Source organism: Pinus tabuliformis, chromosome 8, assembly GCF_031772625.1.
Source record: "Pinus tabuliformis cultivar Carrire ecotype Pingquan chromosome 8, CPIR1, whole genome shotgun sequence".
NCBI classification, from domain to species: Eukaryota; Viridiplantae; Streptophyta; class Pinopsida; order Pinales; family Pinaceae; genus Pinus; species Pinus tabuliformis.
The window spans coordinates 995,116,459-995,135,033 of NC_142294.1; the positions used below are offsets into that span (position 1 = coordinate 995,116,459).

General features: G+C 35.8%; 1 pseudogene; it reads left to right on the plus strand.

The window, feature by feature from the left end:
* Window positions 1–18,575, plus strand: part of LOC149238751 (ABC transporter G family member 35-like) — an 87,120-nt pseudogene that overhangs the window by 64,202 nt on the left and 4,343 nt on the right.

An 18,575-nucleotide genomic window follows, 5' to 3' on the forward strand; every position in this document is an offset into this window, starting at 1 on the left:
TCCTCTTCTTCATCGCTGCTGGGATCATCATCCTTGCTACACCTCTGCCTCACTGATATCTTCATTACTATTGACATCATTGTTGTGCCATGATTGTCTCTTGAGATTGCCACAAAGGTGATCTCGACTTTTTCATTGAGATCATTATCATGACCTTGATTTTCATCCTTGATCAATGCACCGAGGGCTTCATTACTGCTACACCATATTTGGATCATCATTGTACCCTAGTTGGAAACATCATCATGCTGACTATGAGCAGTAGAGAATGTACTTTATGACAAAAGTTCCAAGACAGTGAGGGAAACAATAGGATCAATGTGATGCTTCTTAAGTCAAGACAGTGAGACCGAGGCTATATGAAGACAGTAAGGATTCTGAGATTCTTTCCATCACATATATGCATTGATTTCCATGAATTAGGTTCACCGAAATTGTGATTACTTTCTTTCCTGCACTGAGATCTTACTTTCCATTTAAGCCGAGACTGTAATGATTACTGTTGCTCCTTATCATGCCAAGACTGTAATAGTGTGAGATCACCGAGATACACATATATATGCCTAGATCAAAACTACAAGGATATATGTGAGGGCTTTACAGTCACTATAATAGCTTATTGTGTCACCTAAAGTCATTGTTGTCCCATCTGAGATTACAGTGATCTGAGAACTGCACCTTACAGTCATGCGAAGGGTCTCAGAGATATGCCAAGATCCTGTCCTCACCTGGAGCTGCAGACTTGTCTGAGATTCCTCCTTCCTGCTCCATATACCTGAGATCATGACTGCACCTAAAACCCAAATGAGGTGTAGTCAAACCCTACTATGACTCTACTCCTATATGTGAAATTTCAGAGGCATGTGAGATTTTTTTCTTCGTGTATTTTCGCTGACCCTAGATGAGTATTTATAGTGGTTATGTCCATATATGCAAGCCGACATAAACTCATGAACCATCATGACTATTTTATTGAGCTGAATTTACTTCCATTTATTTAATTTAATTCATTTTTGAGTTGACGTGAAGATCTTCATTATTCTTCTTGCAGACTTCGATGTTCTTGCATTTGGAGAAGCATTCTTGCATTTGGAGGATCATTCTTGGTCTTGGAGGGTTGTTACATTCAGTCGAAGATTTGTATACATTTGAATGACACAGAATGTGAATTATGTGTCACTCAAAGAAAATGTGAGTTGAAGATTTGTAATCATTTTTTCTTTGAAATGACTTCAATGAATGCAAGGAGATATATAGGATAGATGGGTTATCTTGCATGGAATAAAAGGGACTAACAAAATCCTTATAGAGAAGGGAAGTCAATGAACAGGTCTCCTTTAAACTCATGAGAAGGAACTCTTAAAATTCCTCTCATCTCTATGTAGCAAGAAAGGAGACAGATAAGAGATATAGAAAAATTATGAAAGGAAATCTCTGACATGCAGTAAAGAAGAAATATCTTCATGAGATCTCATTTGGGAGATCTAAGAAAGATGATATGAAAATAATCATCTACCAATCGATATGGAAAACTGCCTACTACCCCATTTTGTCTCAATACCTAACTACCAAGAAATACCATAGCAGGTTTTTTGATTGAAAACTTTGGGAGAGGATGAAATGTGGTCGATAAAGTGATGTTACCAACTTCTTTTTCCTGAGCACATATTCAGATTCTTAAATGAGATTGATAAAACTAGATTATTGTATGCCAAGTTTCTCAGTGCCCTTATCTGAGTCCTAGTTGGGTATTCAAGTGCATCAGACGAATAGAACCAAAAGGAATAGTTGAAGAATACTGCCATGATTGCCTGGTCAAGTTTAAAACAATGTAAGTGCTTCCTAAAATATTACTATTTTACATATAGTTTAAGGTGTACTTTTCTTATAATAGGTATTATAGTTTCGTTCTTGTGTTATCCTGTGAAGATTGAGAAATGTTTTTCTTCCTTGCTACTAAATAGTTTAGTATGTCTAATCTATAAATACTAATTTTATTAATTTTGTGGGATGGTAGTGGCACACCAACTTGGGTTTTTCTCACAGACACCAGCAAAGGGAGAATGTAATGATGAGTAAGAGAAAACCACTATTTCCAGAGCATTTGCACATCATAGGTCTAAGGAGATACAATTGGTCCAACAGCTGAAACAACAACGCTCAACATCCAAGACAAAGATGCTCACAAAGAGAGAGAGAGTAGAATCCATTATGTTGAACACAAACATTATGAACCCTCGGCTAGATGACCATCATAATGGATTTCTTATGATTTTCCCACACAAGGTTGTTCTAGCTTCATTTCTAGTCACAATCATCATTATTAGCAACAGTTGCATCGTCCTACTCTGCCATTGTATGGTTCTGGGATTTTCTCCCTAATTATGTCTATTTTTCTATAGAGGAATATATTGGTCTCTCTTTATGATTTACCTTCATCCTCCTCTCTCTCAAGGGACTTTTTTGCAACTAATAGGTTTCTTGTTGGTGATTGTGTTGGGAGCTCTCTGCAAGAGACATTTCCATTACCATTAGCATTGTCTAGGGAATTTATTGTAGCAAACAAAGCTAGTGCAAATGATAGAAATGTACATAGAATAACATCTTAGCAAGTGCCCACCCCACTTAAAGAACTTGAGAGAGGTGTAGAGGAATGGATTAAGGTGATATCTCAAGGGATAACGACATTCCTACATTAGGAATTTCTAATGTATCAGAGTGGGTTGCAACATTTTCTTCTAACAATTTGTTACCCTGTTCTAATTCAATGAAATTTTGGGGTTTGCATAGGCACCAGTAGCAACAAAGGCAACAATAATGGATGTCACAAACTATTCCTCAACTCGGGTCATCCTTTTTAGCACATGGATATTGTGGGTCTACTTCATCAATGGTTGGACCTATGACAATAAGGACATCAATACTAGTTTTCTTAGCCCCTCCCTATCAAAGGCCTCATTCAGATTTCCTAAGAAATGACACCAATTTGGTGCCTTTTCCACTCCAAACTGCACAGGTAGTTAAAATTCGATATGTTATCCCAATTTTATCTAGTACACCTGTTCAGAGGATTTTACCATAAAACCCAGACCCAAGTTCCTTAGATAATGAAGATTAAAACTTCAATTGCTCAATCAACTTAGGCTTTGAAATTTGTCTAAAACAATTTGATCTATTGATATTCTTCACATTTATCTCTGAAATTTTCCTCTCTTCTAGGCTGCTATTGATATGAGAGGGCAGTATCTATTATAGATTCTGACTCTGATTTTCCCTCCATGTGTTTTATGAGGTTACATAGTTTAACTTTTATTCCATATAGGCCCAAATATCTAACCCCATCTAATGTTTCCAGGTCAACTTCCAAGATAACTTTATCTCCTTAATTTGGTACTTTTGAGGCTAGAGAAAAAAACTAGGGCTTGGAACAAAATTTTAGGGAGGAGGCTTTTTGGTAGTTTGAGAACCTAAACATCAAGAGGTGGGTCTTGGATACATTACCTATCATTTTGGTGGGTATCCACTCAAATTTTCCCTATGAAGGAAACCCTAGTTTCTTCTCCCTCAACTTGTGGACTTTGTTAAGGATTTCATGAGCATTGGAATAACTTATTATCTTTGCAAGGAACCCTTTCTCTTTGTTCTTGATCTTGTGAACACCTATCACCAATGAAAAACCTCAAAACCCTAGGCCTTGAACCTTGATTTCTAAGGCTTTTCTTAGAGAGTGTTTTGCTTCCTTGAAGCTCTGAAACATTATTGAGTCTCTCTCTTGAATGAGTCGTAGCTTGATCACCTTGTACCTTATACCTAACATATCCATTTTAAGTGATCTCCCTCGTATTGGGACTCCTCCCATTAGTGAAAGTTCATAAAGAGCATGGGTTTTGGCTGAGGTTACATTAGGCCTCCACCCCATTGTTAGCACATAGTCTAGATTTTAGTCTTGTAGGGTGTCTCTCTCCAAAGTCTACTAGATTTTGTAGTAACATTGTCATCCGCTACATGCTAGATCTTGTAGATCTATTTAGAAATCTCCCCTAAGTTCCTTTCGACACGATCAAGGTATACTTCATATTTTTGGATCTTCCTCCTCCCTCTACGCTTAAGATCACATATAGTATAATATCTCCTAACACCACCAATTATAGGAATATCCTCTTGTCACAGGCTTTACTTTGTTCTTCCAATTCTTCCATCTGTTGCAAGAGCCTTGGCAACCTTCACTATGTACCTACAATCCTCACCAGGAGGTCACGGAAGAATGATTATAACCCAACAAAGAGAAGCAAAGACAAGAGGCTAGCTAACAACAATAATCAAGGAAGAGAGATATAAGTTACTTATCTTTTGAGAATCAGAGGAAATGTTAGCTCCCTCTTTATCTTAGCCTTCTTGCATCCATCTTGCAATTTTATCATCCTTGTCCTCATCATCAACATGGTGCCATTCCTTCCTTGCATAGGCTAGGGTTTCTTCTTTCAGCGAAAACGTTAATCTAGATCTAGGGTTTTATCTACAAACCATAGGATTTTTACATTCAAGACTTCTAGTCTTCTAGGATAAATCCTAGTTACATTTTACACCCCTTGCAAGTCCAATCAGACTTTGTAATGTGCCAATTTTCCTTTTCATAACCACATTTCCAAAAAATCATAGAGTCCCAATGCCTCAAAAAACAATCAAAGGATATTTCATCTTGATATTAGACTAAGTTAATGGGCCAAGATCATGGATCTTACAATGAGATGTCTTCATTAAGAGATAAATATGATAGACCCATAACATACTTGGTTACTACTTTAGCAGTACTAGTAAGGATATTCCTACAGCTCTGTCTTTTCAGATGAACATTGATTTTGACCTTTTCAATGCAAGTAGCTCATCCTTTATCATATCAGTTAATAATAATTCAGTTTTTCAAATGACTCATCTTTCTTAAGAGTACTTTTGTCTCCAAACTTGAAAGAGTACTTGACCTTTTTCTTCATTATAAGCTTGTTATGTCAAAAGGTGAACTTGCTCCATCACAATGTGCTTTGACAATGATCTTTTTCCTTATTTCGAATTCTTAACTTTCAAGATTGAACAAAAATAGGTTCCATCCTTCAAATGCCCTTGGCACCAACAATAACCAAATGCACTGCATCTTCCAGGTCCTTTACTTAACAATGTAATATTCATGACAACAAATGGCGTGATACTTTCATGAGCTTTTCAACATCCTTCTTCTGAACACAATGCAATATTTTCAAGGAAAAACACAGGTTTGTTATCTCACACTTCAACTTTCAGCATTGACCTTATCTTTCTTTGAGCCATAACCCAAATTATGATGTTTTCATTTGAAATATCAAGATGAATTTCCTAGATTAGAAGGCATACCAATATTTTTGTATGGTTGAAGATCATATTGTGAGTTTCATCACTAAAATTTTAGGTGACATGGCTCCTTGAATAGACATCATAATTATCCTTTGATACATTCTTTTGATCTAACTAAGGAGTGGATCACAACTTTGATACAACGATTTTCAACCAAGCATTTAAGTATTCATTTCTTCTAGTTGAGGTCTATAAGAATGTTGCCAAAGAAAACCATTGATCCCAAATGAGATTGTAAGAAAATTGATAGAATATATCTTACATTCAAGCGGCAAACTTCCAACTTTGGCAGACTTTTGCTGGTCTATTTATAGGGTTGTATTTCCAGACCTCATACTCATCTTAGAATGACTCATCACTATAATGTGCTTTTTATGGAATCTGTAACAACCCCTCATTTTTAATTTTATTTTTTGAAATGAATAATACATTCAACACACAATGCTTAATTATATATCTTGACACCATGTTTTGATGAGTAATGCATATAACGCACAACACTATCTTAACACCATCTTGATGTATATATTCTAGAAAATATACACTGACGTTAAATGGGTAAAAAAAAAAATACATCACTGGCAAAGATCTTGAGCACACAGAAGCAAATGGCTGATGTAACGAGGTAATAATTTTGTGATATATCGGTCTTGAGCTTGTTACCACTCGTCAACCAGAATAACATATTACATGCAGTACACTATCAAGGGAAGAAATTTTAAATGGATTGAGATTAAGGCCTAGATGTAATTATTTCCCATCCATTCTATAACAATGAATACTACCTAATTGGTTTACAATCTTCCATTTAAGAGAGAAGGAAATGATTTATTTTTCCAATTTTGTAAATGTGGTTGATTTGATTTCATTACAATAAGTCTGCCATCTAAGTGAGTCAATGCAATCTGAAGAAACAAAACACTAATAATATTCATTTTAGTTTATTATCTTGCAAATCTTGTCAGCTGGTTTTCATCATAATAATTGGATTGACTTCCTCACATTCAATGGTTACTTGATCTAAAGATCTGATCTCAATTGACATGAAGATCCTATTGTATTATATTCTAGATATTTATAATGAGTCCCTTTTAATTTTTTTTTTTTACCAACACAAAAAACATTTTGTGAGCACGTTGATAAAAAAAGCCTTTATTATATCAGAGGTCTTATGGCTATATTTACCTCACAGTAAATTATCTAGTACATGCACCAAATATGGTTGTTTGACTAGAAGTATCCATGTTAGATTTATTCTATTCATACCAGATATGCAACCACTGATAAGGTGTGTTAAATTATGAAACAATTAGGGACAAGTGTAGAAAAATTAGTAGGCTTCTGATCTTTGTGCATGAGATAGTGAGATCAATTGTAAGCCACACTATTGTTTCATTAGGCTTGAATTAAGGATTCAAATGCCTTTTAATAATAATGTTGGTTATAATACATTGATATTAAGTGGCATACTGGTGCTTAGCCTTATTTCAATACCTTTAAGAGTACCAATATCCATGCAACCTGTACTTGCAATTCATGGGGTAACCAATGATGCCTAGTGAGAATCACTAGTAGCATCACATGAATTAGCTTCCGATGAGTCTAATAATAGACGATGACGTTGTTGACTACATATTGTAATGCTATCTTATGCTTATGTGGTAAAACAGGGCAGTGAACCAATGACCTCACATGTACCATCCACACTGAAAGTAATCAATTTATTTATTGTGATGATATGTCATGCAAGGGTATTGTATTGTTGGATGATAGGTCCCATTTTAGACAGTAGGTTGCATACTAAGGTTGCCTACAAAGGTTCTGTCCTGTCAGTACTTATCCATACAATAGGGTGGCATACAACTAAATTGTTGAGAGGATTACCACATATCGTTTAATATGGCAGATTGTTAAGCATCTCACAATATGAGAGTAAATCCCTTATTATGACTCCCGGGGATTACAAAATGATGCACATACTAGCCACTAAAATGCCTGATAGTTAAACCAATGTAGGAAATATGGCATGTAGCTAATCTTATATGTCCAGGCACTACAGACTTCGAGACTCTCATACCTCGAGCTAATGTCTAGGGAAACTATGTGTTCTCATTCTTGAATCCACTCCTTTAACCATGCCTAAGCATGTAATCCAAAAGTTTTGTAAGCAAGCCAAGACCTCAGGTTACTCAACAACATGTGATCTGGGAAGGACAATGGGACCAGACTCACAACTCTCCTCCCATCCACTTACAACTTCCAATCTAATGTTTCCAGGTTAGCTTCCAAGATAAATTTATCTCCTTAAATTTGGTCCCTTTTAGGCTAGAGAAAAAAACTAGGGCTTGGAACAAAATTTTAGGGAGGAGGATTTTTGGTGGTTTGAGAGCCTAAACATCAAGAGGTTGGTCTTGGATACATGACCTATCTTGGAAGTTGACCTGGAAACATTTTTTCTATAGTGCTTTTGATCCTTCGTATCCTCTACTCCACCTTGATTTTGTTGTTGGGATTACACTGAAGGATGGGCCAGAGGATACTACTCCAGTGTAAGTGTAAGATGTCACCACTTTTACCTCCTCTTCTTTATAGGTGATTGTAGTATTAGAGTCCTCCTTCTTAGACATGTTGAAATCCAGGATATTTGATGTTGCAAGGTTGACCTGAAAGCCATAAACATCTATGGATTCCCCAAGAAGCAAGAAACACTTGCTCGCATTTTAGGATACTGTGAACAAAATGACATCCTCTCTCCAAATGTCACATTGTTTGAATCACTCACGTATTCTGCATGGCTCTGTCTTCCTTGCGAGGATGATGATAAAACTATAATGGTTGGTCTAGATCTCCCCTTTGCATGGAGTACTTGAGTGAAATATTCCATTGTTAATGAGATCATGCAAACAACTTGTGCTCACAGATTTTTGTTGTTACAATAAACTGTAGATTTTTGTTGCAGAATTCATGGAGCTTGTAGAGCTCACTCCCTTGAGAGATTCTCTTGTATGGCCGCCTGGAGTGGCAGGTCTTTCTACAGAGCAAAGGAAGAGAATCCAAAGCAGTAGAACTAGTTGTCAGTCCTTCTATAATCTTCATGGATGAGCCAACTTCCGAACTAGATGCCCGTGCTACAAAAATCATTGTGTACTGTTTGCAACACAGTCAATATAGTTCGAATAGTTTTTTGTACCATCCACCAACCTAGCATTGATATCTTTGAAGCTTTTGATGAGGTCAATTCAAAAACTTTCATGATCAATCTATGCAATGTGAAATAAATGGAAATTTTTTATGTTTCTTTTCTTGTCTTAACAAAAGGAAAGGTGTGAAAAGGGCTAGAATAAAGCAGGGTTCCACAGAACCAATAATTGCTAAATATTTAGTTTTATTGGTTTCTTGAATTGCAACTCTTGCTCTTGAAAACGGGTGGCCAAATCATCTACACAGGTCCTTTGGGTCATCATTCTCATAAACTCATTGAGTATTTTGAGGTAAGGGTGATTTTTTTATTGTATTTTATAAGCTATTTAGTAAATGATTGTGCTTACCATTATCAATCCGTGGTAGAAAATAGTGATCTTGTCTGATTCTTGTTTGGTTGGTTAGGTCGTTCTAGAAGTACCGCAGATTATAGAAGGATACAATCCAGCGACATGGGCACTAGAAGTGAGTTCCATAGTTGTTGAGGAAAGGCTTGGTGTGGACTTTGTTGAAATCTACAGAAAATCAACACTTTATGAGTATGTCTAGACGTAATTGTAGGAACTTGTTTGAGAAAGAGATTTTCATTGTGCATATCTGATTTTGCTATTTTTTGTCACTTGTCACCCCAAAGAATAGACTGCAATTTAAAAAAAAAAAAAATTGACTGATGTGTTGTTCTACTTTCAAATGGAATCAAGCTCTTATTAAAGAGCTAAGAACCCCTACTCTCAGCTTGCGGGATTTGAATTTTCCAACACAGTATGCACAATCCTTCAAAGTTCAGTGCCTAGCATGCCTTTGGAAGCAACATTGGTCATATTGGAGGAATCCACACTATAATGTTGTGCGGTTTTTCTTCACTACAGTGGTTTCCCTACTGTTTGGGACCATCTTTTGGGACCTTGGAACAAATAGGTTGGACACTCTCTTGACAAGAATAATAAACTTATTTCAAAACTGGTCTGGCCTCAAATTGACATTTTGTTTTCTCTATCATTGATTAGTTTATTGTCTATTACATATTTGAGTCAACAAAGAAACTTAGCATATTGAGAAATCGGTCTAACATATGTCTTCCAAGTGAACTTGTAGTCTTTATTTGTTCCCTTGAAAACTATTTTGTTGTTCTCTTTAAGCAGAGTAAATTGTGTTTCTCTTAACGTCTTTTGCTTCAACTGCTCAATGTTGTCTAAGTATTCTTCAGTGTCCTTTTACAGAGGAAAACAACAAGATCTAATGAATATTATGGGATCGATGTATTGTGCTGTACTTTTTCTGGGTGTTAGCAATTCATCGAGTGTCCAGCCAGTTGTCGAGGTTGAACAAACTATCTTTTACAGAGAAAAAGTTGTTGGAATGTATTCAACACTTCCTTATGCCCTTGGACAGGTAATCTAAATGTGAACAACTAGTCAATTATAGTTTTTTTATAAAGATCAATTTCATGGAATGACCATCCTTGTTATTTGTATGGTGGAAATTTAGGTTCCTGTTGAAGCCCCGGAAATCAGGTCTACAACAAGGGGGATACCCGCCCTGTCTGGACCTTGGTTGGCAACTCCTTTTCCGTTTGGTATAGCGGGTCCGACTAGGGATATGGGACCAGTATCCCAATTTCAGTGTGTGTGTGAGAAAGATTGATATTTCTGTTTCTAATAGTTTCTAAATGGAATACTTCTAATCTAATTCTAATCTAATAATAAGGAAATTATTATTCTAATGACAGAAATATGTAAATATACACTAACCCGGGGTGTGATCTTTCTTCTATGCGATCTAAAATGATTTCAAACAACAATTGGTAATAAAGATCATTCCGCTGTTATGAGAAAAGAATTCAGTACAGGTGAACCACTTCGTATAAAAAGTTAGATGAAACAGTTGTGCAAAACATATCGCATAATGAGCTATTCATACACTAAGCATAAGTAAATAGCTATCACCGTACAAAAGTGCCAAATGATAACTCAAACATTCATACATTAATATATAAATAACTGAACTTGAAATCATTCTAACACAAGGCAGAAATAGTTAAGAGATAGAAATACCATTTATAACTAGTCCTACTCATGAGCTTCAAGTGATAACGATTTATCTCTCCTTGATCAAATATCCACTAAGAGTACAAAAGTGCAACATCAGTAGCAGATATCAAGTGAAAACACCAATAAATCTTGTTCCATTCATTCATCAAAACCTCCTCAGAGGGTACAGAAGTGCATGTTCTGGGGATAAGTTTTTGATAAATTTCAGGACCCTTCTCTAAATGCATGAGAAGGGTTTAAATACTACTAACTAAATCTAAAAATAAATTATTACAAAAATGTAGGATGTGGTTTAAATGACAGTCCTCTTTTCAAGAAAATAAAACAAAATTAAAGCTAAAATTAAATCTAACATTAAACTACTTCTGTATTTGGTCCTTGAAATCGCACGCATGCAACATCTATTTGAGAAGAGTCGGTTGGCTGACTTCTGCTTTTAGATGAGCTGAGAAAAAATAATCGACAAGAGCTGGCGCCATTTTTTCGGCGGAATTGATGATACACTTAACAGTCATCCACTGGCTATGTGGCTTTACCAAGTATGCCCAGTAATAATCCCAGTTCAACCTGGTTAACCCTTGGATTGCTTTTGTCTTTTCTTGGACTCTCTGTTTCCAAACTGTCTCTATCATTTATGTTTTGTAGTTTCCGGAGCTTGTAGGTGATTAGGCAATTAGAAGCTTGCCTTTTCGGAAAATGTTTCACAACGATGGTGTTAATCGCACATCAAAAACTGCCTCTGTTTCTTGATCCGAGTTCCTTGATGCGTTTTTCACCTTTTGCGCTTTTTCCTTCCAGCAGATATAAAGTTCAAAATTTGTAAAAATAATACTTTTGTGAACTCTTGACTTTGATTCTTAAACTATTTTTTTCTGATATCAACTTTGTCCAGTTCCCACTTAACCATGTTCGTGGATGAGAGAATTTTGGTCCTTGCTGCAATCCGGTGAAAGAATGAGCAAGCTAGCTCTGTAAGGGATATTTCAGAAGAACCATTTGAACCCGCGGTAGCAACTACTTCCATTACTCCGGGATTCTCCTCTTCGAGCAGATTATACATGCCTTCCCATGTAGTTATTCCCACATCTCTGTTATAGGTCGTGTCTGTATATAAGGGCGCCATTTCCTTTTCTTCTGAGCTCGGGGCTTTGCTTTTCTTTCCCATTTTAACCTGCGTATCTCTTTGTATCGGCCTCTGTTCTCCATTCCTGAAATTCACAAGTGAAGTGAAAATGAATGACAGGGAAGGGTGATGGGAAAGTCTTAAATGCCGCAGACATATCAAGCATACCACCTTACGTGAAATGATTCTTTCGATAAGTACACACCCATAATCCATTAATAACTGGCAACTACCTCATTTATTAGCATTAAAGCACATAACTAGCTGTCAGTTTAGGGAAAATACTTTTCTTGAATAACGTACCCAAAAGATCTGCGATGAAGCGATTTTGCGATTTTCTTCACAACATCGCAGATCACAACATCGCAAAGTTGATCGCTCATGGCATCGCATTATCGTATTATCGTTGCATCATTGTATCATGAAATCACAATATCGCAAATCGCAAAAATGTTATGCATGACAATCTTTGTTAACCTATCTTCTGCGAAATGCGATCTTGCGATCAGCGTCATCGTATATTGGCAAATTGAAGTGTTTCAATGTGAGTTGTGCTGAATGCGATGCGATATTTGTTTATTATCTTACCTTATCATAAAACTTAGCTTTTTTGGACTTTCCAAGAGGGTTTCCTAAGCTTATGATGGTAATTTTATTTGAAAAAGAAATTTAAACACTACTTTGATTTTCTAGATTTTTAACTAAGGGTCCCCACTAATTTAGTATTAGGGATAACACTAAATAAAAGGGGGGTTGTTGCTGGCCACAAAAATTGGCGATTCACTTGGAAGAACCAGTTATCTCTGCTGTTTTTTGAATTTTCAAAACTTTCAAAACAGAAAATTTTCCAGAAAGTTAAACTTTATTATAGAAAGATAAAGTAAATTATATTCTAACCTGTCAATGACATTTTGTTTCAACTATTTTCAACTTCGATTATTTGCTGCCTCAAGCTAGTCCTTGTATTTACATCAGTCATTACTTGGTTTGTAAAGATAAAACAAAGTCTTCTCTGTAAACCATTTTTAAATATGCTCATTTGTCGTAGGTAGAGCCTCTGCTGCCAGTAGGCGTTTATAGCCTCAACATGGGTTACCTGTTACCCAGCAATGATCATGTATCCTACTTAAAGAAACCCACAATTCCCAAAGAATAATCCATATCCACACTTTCTACTTTCATTTTCTTTTTATTCTTAAAGAGCAATTTCTTGGTTTGATAGCCAATTTATGACACAGTCATTCACTGATTTATAACTTTTTTGAACAAGTTGGCTCGTGATGAGACCCCTTGCCTTTTGATTGCAACAAGCTTGAGTCTTTTCCCTATTGTGGTATGCAGTATTGGCAAAGTCTACAAGTTATAATATCTATGATTATGATAAGCCGGCTCGTGATGAGACCTCTCACTCTTTAAGATAAAGTGTATCCTTGGATTCTTCCTCTGAAATTTGTGATTCCCTTAGTAGGGAGGAAGTCATTGTTTCCTTAAGATAGCTATGGACGACAATAGTAGAGTTTTTGGAAATAGCTGTTCTACTAAGAATCTTTATTTTGTTATTAATACTTTTCATTACACTGATATAAAACAATTTCTCACTAAAGGTTGTTTTCATCAAATTTTATGAAGTTGAAACTAGTATCATATCTATGCTAGAGTTTTTTTAACTGTATCTTTCAATAATAAAGATCAATTTTCCAAAAGATTTGCTATTTATACAAGCAAAAGATCAAAATTTGAAAGAGAAATGGTGTCATTTTCATAAATGCCTATCGTAACCATTCACAACTGGTTTTATTATGAAAAGAAAAACAACTACTCTACAAAAATAGAAGAATATTCTTCTATGGAAAATATTTCTTGAGAATTTGACCATTAAGAGGTAGAGAATCTCTTTTCCCTGCTAAATCTTGTAACATGAAGGTCAATGGACCTACGATTTCTACAATTTGAAAAGGACCAAGCCACATTCTTTGAAATTTTGTATGTTTTCCCTTTTCCTCATTAGCCTTGTCCCATTTTAAAACTAAATCTCCTATCTGAAAATCTTTTCTGGATACCATATTGGAATCAAAAGAGGCTTTTACCAATGTTTGATGATGAGCGTGAGTTATCTTAGCCCGTTCTCGTTGTTCTTCTAGTTTAATTAATACCAAGTGCCTAAGTTGTAAAGAAGAAGTTGGTACTTCATCAATATATTGAAACAAGGCTAAAGAGGGAATTGCCAGGTGTGTTGGAAGAACCACTTCTTTCCCATAAACTAAATTAAAGGGAGAAGTGCCGATAGAGGCTTTCTGCGTTATTAAATATGCCCATAAAGCATATATTAAATACTTATGCCAATTCTTATGATTTTGGTCAATGGTTCACTTAATGATTCTAATTAAGTTCTTATTTGTGGATTCAGCTAACCCATTCCCTTGTGGATAATAATTGGCCGAGTATTTAAGTTTGAAACCCCTTTTGAGTGTGAATTTAGTCATTGTATTACCAGAAAAGTATGATGCATTATCAAACATTAAAGCGGAAGGTAATCCAAACCTGGTGATTATGAACTGATCTATGAATTCAATGATATTTTCAGCATTAGCCGTCTTGAGTGGAACTGCTTCTACCCATTTAGTAAATTAATCTATCGTTGGTGAGGATGTATCTATGTTGTTTAGAAGAGTGACGAACAATCTCACCTATTATGTCTAATCCCCACTGATCGAAAGGCTATTCAATGGTAACTGGTTGCAGTGGCAAGGATGGTTTCTTTTGTCTTCCAGAAGCAGTTTGACAGACTTGACATTTCCTTACGTAGTTATGTGCGTCCTTGAATAATGTGGGCCAGTAATAGCCTGCGTGTAAGATCTTATGAGCAATTGCATCTCTAGCGTAGTGTCTGCCTGCTGGCCCATCATGGAGTTCCTGCAAAACTTTTTCAGCTTCATCTTTCTTAAGACATCTAAGTAGAATAGAATCATAATTTATTCTAGAAAGAACGTCATTTACAAGTTGATATTGTTTGGCTTTTAGCCTTAGGATCCTTTCTTGGTGTGATCAAGATTTGGAGGAGCATATCCATTCTTTAAATAATAAATAATATCAGCATATAATGACTCAACATTTTTTAGGCTTACCTCATACACTTGTACCTCTTCAGATGGATTTTCGGGCATTAGCGATGCTCCTGCTAGCAGTTTGCAAAAGCCTTGACCTTTTACAATGTTTGCTGGTTTGATTTCTACATCGTATTCTTGTAAGGCAGTAACCCAACTTGCCCTTTTCTCACCCACATCTTCTGTACTAGAAGACTTCTTACCGCTGGAAACGGTACTATGATCTTGGTATGTGTTTTGAGTAAGAAAGGTCTTAAGTATTTAATTGCTTTAAAAACAACATAGGCTTATTTCTCCACATATGAATAATTCAATTCAGCACCTTGTAAATTGGAACTGAAAAAAGCAATTGGGGTTTCCGCCTTCTCTTGATTTTCTTGAGTGAGTATCACAGTATAGGATCAGAAAAATTTGGAGTTGCTAACGATGGAGCATTAATAATGTCTTGTTTGATCAGGTTGAAAGCCTCATGTTCACCTTGGCCCCATTTAAATTTTGCGTTCTTTTTAATCATGGCTTGTAAAGGAGACACAATTCTTGAAAAGTCTAGGACGAATCTCTTTACAAAGTTGATCTGGCCAAGGAAATATTGCATGGATTTCTTATTGTCAGGTAGGGGAACTGCATAAATTTCTTTGATTCTGTCAGGATCAATGTGAATTCCAGATTTTGACACTATGAATCCTAGAAGCTTTCCTTCACTTAATGCGAAAAAGGATTTTTTCGGGTTAAGAGAAATTCCATACCTTAAACAACGTTGGAAGATTTGTTTTAAATCCCAGAGATGGTTGTTTCGTTTCTTGGAATAAACAGTAATATCATCCAAATAGATTACCACTGACTTATTAACTAACCCTTTGAATGCAATATCCATGGCTCTTTGAAATGTGGCGCCAGCATTAATCAAACCAAATGGCATCTTTTGATATGCATATGTGCCCCATTTAGTTCTGAATGTAGTTTTCAATTGATTGTCGAGATGTACCCACACTCGGGATGTACCAGCACTTGGTTGTATCCTGAGAATCCATCCAAGAATGACATTAATTCTGAGCCCGCAACTGCCTGCAGTATTTGTTCCATGGGAGTTAAAGGAAAATTATCCTTTTGGTAGGCCTTGTTAAGGTTTCGAAAGTCAATGCAGATTCTGATATCTCTGTTTTTCTTTCTAATAGGTACCATATTGGAGACCCATTTAGAATGTCTAACGGGAAAGATTATTTTGGCTTTCAATAACTTGTTGAGTTCAGTTTTGATCTGATTTTCTAAATTTGGATGGATCTTTCTCAACTTCTGTTGGACAGTTTTTTCATTATCAATCATTGGGATAGTATGTTGGATGATGGAGGTGTCGTATGTTTTGAGTTCATCGTAATTCCAAGCAAAGACACTTTTATATTGTTTCAAGAGATGAATATATGCTAATTTCTCTTCAGGGGCTAGGCCAAGGCCTAAGTTGATATTTTGTGGTTTGGCAACAGTTCCTAGATTTACTAATTCATAATTCAAAGTTGAACTTTGGATTTTTGAATTGGTAGATCTTTTAAATCGATCTTTCAAATCATAAAGGTCTTCTAATTTGATTACTGATTTAGGTATAGCATTGTTACTACTATCCTGTTGCAATTGTTGGTCATGTTGGTCTTCGTCAATTATTTGATTGGTGTAGGATCCTTTAGATGTGAGAAAACTCACGATATTAGGATCGTCATTGAAAATCCTCCAATTGGTGATGTTATCAGGGATAGATGGTCTAAAAATTAACTCAATTGAAAACTAGTCAGGGCTAAAATCTTCTGAAGGAATGATCTTGGAAGTTACGTTGGCTAAGAGGTCTATGCTAGCATTCTGGAGTCTGGGAATTGACGAGATATTAAATGCTATAAAATTTTCAATCAGATCTTGAACTAAAGATTGGTAATTCTTTAAATGAACTGATAAACAGTGTATAGTATTGCGTACCTGTCTGATTATTATTTCAGAATCTCTGAAAACTTGCAGGTATTTAACGCCTAATCCGATTGCCTTGTACAAGCCTTCGACTAGAGCTTCGTATTCTGCAGTATTGTTGGTACACTCGAATTTGAGTCTAAAAGTTAACACGGTTTTATCTCCCTCTGGGCTTACTAACACACATCCTACTCCTACTCCTTTGTTAGACTTAGAACCATCAAAAAATGATTTCAAAAACAAAGATTTATTTACAGGACTATCTATAATATTAATGCATTTAGAACTATCTGTTTGAGAAAAAATTTCTACTTGAGACAAAATAGAATGTTCTAAGTAAGGTGATATGTGATCATTAAAATTTCCTAAGAAAGAATCTATTGAATAGTTGCCAATGATGTTATAATTATATGCTATTGGTTCATTTTCTCCCTCGAGTTCTGTTACTATGTATTTCTGATGTCGTTCACGTTCAACTTTTATTTGGTTTGGTTTACCATTATAAGGCAGCCACATATGTGACCAGTCAGTTGCAAAGTATCCATGAAGTGTTTCTGACCAATATCTACTAAGAATTAAGCCATAAAATTCAAGAATATCAGCAACTAAAATGTCGATAACTTGACATACCTTTGGATTGGATTACAGCCTTATGGTAACCTGATTTAACTCGCCAATCACTTGAACTTGCGATCGATCTAGCTGAACTATGCACACAGTGGATTTTTGTGGTTGAACATTCAATTTTGCACAAATTGATCTTGGCAAAATATTTGATGAAGCTCCAGAATCCACTAAGCAATTATGCACATTTTTATTGAAAATTTCATAAGGAGAAATGGGGGAGTATGCGATCTTTATCTTCCTCCAATTAATGCAATATCGTTTGGATCAACTTTATTTATCGTATTAGTTGGAGGTCCTCCGATATCATGGGAAGCTTCAGAGATTACAGCAGCTGGTAAAGGCGCAACTGGCACAGATGTAATTCTTTCAAAAGTACTTTCTGCTGGTGTTTTAACTTGCTCAATTCAAACAGAGTAATATTTTCCCTAGTCTTTTTCATGTCTTCAACAATATTATACTCCATTTCATTTCAAACGATTAGCATTTTAGATGGAGTAGATGTGTTTGTTTGGACTGGGCTGGTTTGAGTCGCTTTAGGTGATGTTTTCTTAGCTGCGACTTTATCCTTAGTCATCGAGCTTGCACTCTTTGACTTAGGTGTAGGCTGAGGAGGATCAAGTTGATTTCTGCTACGAGTACTAACCGGGAATACCTCTTGATCTTCTTCGTTTGGGAGGATGAAATCCCACATACCTTGTAACTCTACAACTTTTTCTTCATCGGTATGCTCTTCAGTAGCGTTTTCCTCTTCTTCTTCTTCTGATTTAGCATTTGAAATAGCGTTAGGGGGTTTGGAATCAGCTGAAGGATTTCTTTTAAAAGTCCTATATGGCTTTTTAGAAGAAGTTTCTGCCACTTGTTTCTTGATGTCGACCATTTCGTTAGACATGGTCTTTAAAACTTTTTGTAATCCTTCTAAATCGAATGGATATTTGGGTTGTTTTTTCTTGGGATCTTCTTTGAAAGAGACCTTCTTAGATTTTTGTTATTCCATCAAATTTTTCTTTTCTAGGGTTGTAATACATTTCTCTACTGCTATTGCTTCTTTCATGTTTTCAACTAAGGTTGTTTTGTTAGCCCTATCAACAAATATTGCTAAGTTTCATGGTAAAGAAGTAATATACCATTCACTTC